Genomic DNA, 6,165 nt, shown 5'->3' with positions numbered 1-6,165 from the left:
TCAGATATCTAGTGGGCTATGCCTGTCCATGAATGCACGTGAGAGACCAATAATATACAAGAAGGCAATGAAACAATCACAAAAGCACCTACACTCAAAATTCCATTCTGGAAAGAAGGAAAAGACTCACTAAGGATACCAAGGGGTGCAAAATTCTAGATGTGAGGAATAGCAGTTACTGAGGAATACGGTTCATCTATTCTTACTGTTACAGATAATGCATTTACCAGATTGACTCAAGGTCTATTTCCTAGTGTCATGGAACACTGTGTTTTGATGATGGCTTTTGGTCTTGTTCCCATGGAACTGTAGTTGCATCTGGCTTAATCAATATGAAAGGGCTGCCCTGTGCGCGATTAGGAAGAAGTTTCCTTTATTTCTCCTCTGGGTTATGTTTCAAAATTATAACCATCAGCTATCGGCATGTTGAAGGGATCACACACCTTTCAAGCAGAGCCCATTTTTCTGCAGGATTGTCCATAGGCATTGTTGCAGGTAACACCCCTTCATACAGAAGCCAGTTTTCCACAGAAGAATGGTGGTTGTTCAGTGACTCAGGGCCTCTCTGTGCAGTCACAAGTAGTATCAGCATTATAACATATCCTTTCAGAATTCAAGTATATCTTCTCACTGGAAAGCAAAACAACCTCACTTCAGAAACAACAAACAGTGTAGATTAGGGTGAAATTTGTGATCTATGATCTTCCTGATATATGTCATTCCCTTTCTAATCTTGATGACATTTTACAGGTCTGTATGAGCAGAAAGAATTCTCTCAGTGCTTAATCATTTTGAATTTTTATGGCTTCTCATGTTGGTCCCCATGTGAGTATCAGTTAATACTGCTGTCAAATTGTATAAAACAGATAGACAGGAGGATTGAACACAGAAGGTCTACATAAACCAGTTTTGCAGTGCTTCCTTTTGCTATTCATAAACAACTTGCACTGTGGGAATGTACTACCTGCAAGGTTGCGTTGTTTGTTTCATGAAAGGCTGGCCGCTAAATGGCATTGGGAGCCCAGTTGTTTACTTTCCAAGTTAGTCATTCCTATCAGATTTACTTTGGCTAAATATCGTAAGTTAACATCCCATCTTTTGTGTCATATGAAGTTGAAGTTGAATCTTTAGAGTAACAATATTCTCCAAGCTTGTTTCTTTTGTTCAGCAAAATAGATTTCTAAGTTTATTGTTCTTTGTGTCACTGGCCCATAGTAAGGTTGCTTATTTAAATAATTTATTCAAATTATCATTTCTGTTATTAAACAAAAAATATTGTATAGCCCAGAATTGGGCCCACTGGAGTTCATTCCCCTGTTAGGTCAACATAAAACCTTTGTTGCATAGATCAATGGGCCATGCAACATTGGGCATATCATTTTTTAAATTTCAATAAAAAAAATTATTTGAAAATTAAATTTTTAATATAGTTTTTTTATGAAGAACCCAAAGAACCCGAAGAACCCAAAGAACCCAACCCGAAGAACCCGAAGAACCCAAGAACCCAAGCACACGAAGAACCCGAAGAACCCGAAGAACCGAAGAACCGAAGAACCCGAAGAACCCAAGAACCCAAGAACCCGTTAAAGGAAAAGAACCCAATTTTTTTTTTTGAAGAACCCGGTTCTTCTGGGTTCGTCTGGGAAGAACCCGTACCCGAATCCGGTACTTGGGTGCGGGAACCCGGGACGGGTTCGAGAACCCTACCCCCGGGTGCGGGTACCCATGCAACACAGATTTTCATGGATATAACTTAATATAACTTTCTTATGTAGAAAACATGGCTTATCTTAGGCTTAACCATGCATATAAAATACCACCTATCATCTTCATTGAAAAAAGAATGGTGTCTTTGTTCATAAATATCAGTGATTAATCATAGGAATGGCTATTATTCTCTATCAAACAAAATCAAGGACTAAGTAATGAAGATCTTGGTCGACAACAAAACTTATGATTATTAACTTCACATTAAAATTCACTTCATCTCTACCACCTTCAAGGAAATCTTTGTTATCCATCACCATATTGATGTTGTGACTTGGTCCTTGAAAAACATTCAGCATGTTTGGTTCATGGAAACCTTCAAGTTAGACAGTATATGTCATGCTAACTTGCAAGAGATTGGTGTGAGGTACATTGAGGCTTGCAGGGCCAGCCCTGCAGTTTGCCCTCATGAAAGCATAGAAGTAGATTATAACCAGTTTCTTAGGAAACCATGAATCCTTTCTAGCCTTGACATCTCCGTGACCAACAAGATATACAACCCTTGATAATTCAGAACACTTCCATAGTTCCAAATGTACATCACAAGAAGGAAGCAGGTGGCAAAAACCATTTATCCAACCATTTTCCCCCACTTTCATCAAAACTGCAGAAAAATAAATTAGCTCAGTTGATCCAAATAGAACAGGAAATCCAATCGCAAGGAATATATTTTTTGCCCATATAAGAACCATGACAAGAGTCACTAGGCTTGTAGTCACCATAATCATCTCTACCTTTGCAATGCCATATGCATTTGATATCTCGACCGTGCTCTTAAAACAATCACATACCAAGACACACATTATCATTAGAACCCAGTTGATGACAAGAATGTAGATCTGACCCATGAACCGTCGGGATGTGTGAATTATTCTCAATCTGGGAAAGCATCCTAGGGCCATGGACATTTTAATAGATGAAATTGTTGTTGAGATCATTGCCTGGCTTGCAATCATGGCAACAACACTAGCTATCACGAAGACTGGCCAGATAAAACCATCTGGAATTGAAGCAGAGAATACGTTCTCCACCACAGAGGGATGCTTCATAAGATATGCAACTTGATCCATGTAAGCCAATAGTAGGCATGGGAATACTATACATGTGAAGGCTATCTGGATGGATCTTACTGAGAAGTGACCCAAATCAGCAAACATAGCTTCAGCTCCTATTATGCATAACATGCAACCTCCTAGGGACATCCATGCTTTGATAGTGTTCCTCTTGAACAAGTAATAGATATAAACAGGATTGAATGCCCTTAAAATTGTCATGTCATGTTAAATAATATTGTAAAGTAAAATAGAACCAATAGAGAAAAACCATATTATGAGTGCCAGAGAAAATGTCATGCCTACTTTGCTTGTACCAAACTGTTTTATGCTGAACAAGATCACCAGGAATATGATTGAGACAATGACCACTGTGTCTTCCATAAAGCTAGATATTTCATCTTGCATGCCACTAACAACAGACATGACTGATATTGTAGGTGTAAGTATGCCATCCCCAATTACCATCGAAGTACCCATGAGAAACAAGAGTAGCAGTAGGGTCTTCAATTTTGTACTTCTCTAAAGGATTTCTTTGATTCTTAATCATCTTTCCAGTTTCGGGGTGGGCAACTTGAGCTTGAAACTGGAATTTTTTTCATCTGATGGTTGCTGGTTGGGGAGCAGATTGACCTTCGCATATGTGCAAATCAAAGAGTACAAGGAAAATGTCCCCCCTTCACCATTGTCATTGGCTTTGAGCATAATGAACACCTATTTAGCCAAAGGGATGAGGGCTATTGTGTACATCACTAAAGCTAATGCACCCAAAACATCTTCCTCTCCTTTGGTACGAGCTTGGATGAATACACTAGTGAAAACATACAAGGAGTTGGTACCCATATCTCCATAGACCACTCCAAGTGTTTGGAATGCCAAGTCGAGCGTCCGTCCTAATGAAAGGTCCTTATCATGGCCCTTATGAACATCGGGCACGTCCATGGCCTCCACATCAAAGGAATCCACTCACTTGGTCTTCAGAACGAGCCCACGCCTCATTTTGTGTCATGTCTGATCATCGTCAACAAACCACCTTGGGGATTACCCTTCCATTTCACTGCCATCAACCGACCTAGACTCTGATGACAACAAAGACATTGAGCCCTCACTGATCCCATCCCTGTCTTTCTCATCCTAGACATTGATATGATAATGGGGTTGACAATGACAAGAATGATACACAAAAGGGAAATCAATAAAAACTAAGGAGAATCCCCACAACTATTTATAAAAAAAGCACAAGTTTATCATCCAAAGAAGCAATTTCTACATTCAAAGACCACAATCCTCAATCTCATAATTTTATCATCCATAGAAACAACTCCTGCATTTAAATCCCATAATCCAGAAAAAGAAAGAGCTCAATCTCTTCGACCCACATCGTAACATCGCATCCCACATCCAGATTTCCATTGAAATCTTGAAAATCCTCATACCCAAATGATTTTTTGCAGTGACTTCTATGAATACATTACCATCCTTCGATCAGAGCGTTTTTGTTAAAGAAGAAACATATTATATATCTTCAAGGAGAAACATATAATGGTAATGCAAATTTCTAAAAGGTATGTGATCCTTAGGCTTATTGGAGAGTATATAAAAAATTTCACACCTTTTTATGAGATATGGGAGGAAAACATGTTAAAGATTTTTAATAAATATAAAATTTCCAAAATGATGCTAGTTACGTGTGATTCTTGTTTCATTGTTTGTGATTATGAAAAATGAAACTCAATGTTTTTTCATTAGTGCACACATATTTCATTATATAATTGCATATAGAAAAATCATTCCAGAGCCGATAACAATAAAAGTGAAGAATTTATGGTCCAACGTTATATTTAAGGGAGATGTTTAAGGATGACGTTTGAATTTTGTTTTTCATTTTAAGACATTTGGAGCAAATATTAGGAAGGACTTTGAGAGAGGATTGTCCTTGATTTTCGAAAATGGAGTTGTTCCTTTCCAGCCATATGCCCCAAGTGACCATCAAAGGGAGAGCTCATAAGTTTTTTGGATGTCTTCTTTATATCCATTTTTTTACACATATCCATAGAGTCCCCATGCCATTGATGTGAATTACTTGTTCGGTATTTTTTAACCAAAATTTTTAACCAAACAAGAAAAATTAAAAAAATGCCTCAAGATCAAAGACTGAAACAAAGACCTATTGACATACCTTTTAAAGTATGGAAAGAACTTGTAAAATCATATGAGAAGTTGGATGCACAAAGAAAAGCCAGCAATGAGAGAATTCAGGTATTGAATTTTTCATTAAACATTATTTAGAATGTATTAATACTTATAAGTATCTTAGACATGTATTTGTGTGAAAATAAATTGAATTGGTTTATGTTTAAGGACAAGGCATCCAAGGCGAGGTTAACCAAGACAAAAGTCAGTCATTGTAGTGGCCAGAAAGGTTTAAAAGCACTGATAACAACATTTGTAAGTATATTAAACATGTGATATTTTTTTAATAAATTTTGTACTAGAAGAAAGTCATTGTTATCTAATTTCTCCCTATTTACTGATTGATAGGAACTAAAATATGGAAGACCTCCAAATCATTTGTAAAAGGAGGTGCTGCAGCAAAAGAGATGGGTTGAATTTGTTGTTTGGATGGACTCTATGGTATGTAATCTTAGTTGGATTTCCAATATACTTTTAAACCATATTTTCATTTTATTTTTTAGTACTATTAGATATTATATCTTACCTCATTTTATGGTTAACATTGTATAACAAAAACATGTGTTGTGTTTTGTAATTAATACTAACATGTAATATTGATTTTTTTTGTCAGAATGCTATAGGTAATGATTGCCAAGACGATGATCCAAATTATGTTCAACATATATCAGGAGATGATGAGGATGAGGATGAGGATGAGGATGATCGTGGTGAAGGAGGAGATGATGATGATAGTTGCGGTGTTGGTGATGATGTGGATCAGAGTAATGAGGATGGTCAAGATGATCATGAGGATGATCTTGGTGGTGGTAGCTAGGCATGCACATGCATTGTTTTTTATGAAGAAATTATTGTGTAGAATGACATTGTTATGTTTAGATGGGTGTTGTGAATTTACCCTATATCAATGAGACATTTTGATTTTGTAATCATACGATGAGTTTGATTTATGTATGTTGTTAATTTATCGTAGAATAACGATATTCATGAAATATTTTGATTTGTTAATCATATTTGAATTTTACTTGTTTTGATTAAAAATAATACTAATTTTATTAGTATTATGTTGCTATTTTATACATGTTTTGAAAATTGTTAATGACACATTGTTATTTTTTTGGATGGATGTTGTCAATTTCTCTTAAATTTATTT

At 36.4% G+C, this 6,165-nt stretch overlaps 1 long non-coding RNA gene across 1 annotated transcript; it reads left to right on the top strand.

The window, feature by feature from the left end:
• Positions 1–5,324: 5,324 nt before the first annotated feature.
• LOC149152630 (uncharacterized) lies at positions 5,325–5,962 on the top strand. The gene is made up of 2 exons (XR_016262651.1): positions 5,325–5,453; positions 5,626–5,962. It is a non-coding gene; the product is annotated as an uncharacterized LOC149152630 (long non-coding RNA).
• Positions 5,963–6,165: the final 203 nt, after the last annotated feature.

This window comes from Pinus tabuliformis, chromosome 9 (assembly GCF_031772625.1).
Source record: "Pinus tabuliformis cultivar Carrire ecotype Pingquan chromosome 9, CPIR1, whole genome shotgun sequence".
Taxonomy (NCBI): Eukaryota; Viridiplantae; Streptophyta; class Pinopsida; order Pinales; family Pinaceae; genus Pinus; species Pinus tabuliformis.
Note: the sequence above shows the minus strand (reverse complement) of the source record. Positions and strands in the feature narration are given on the sequence as shown.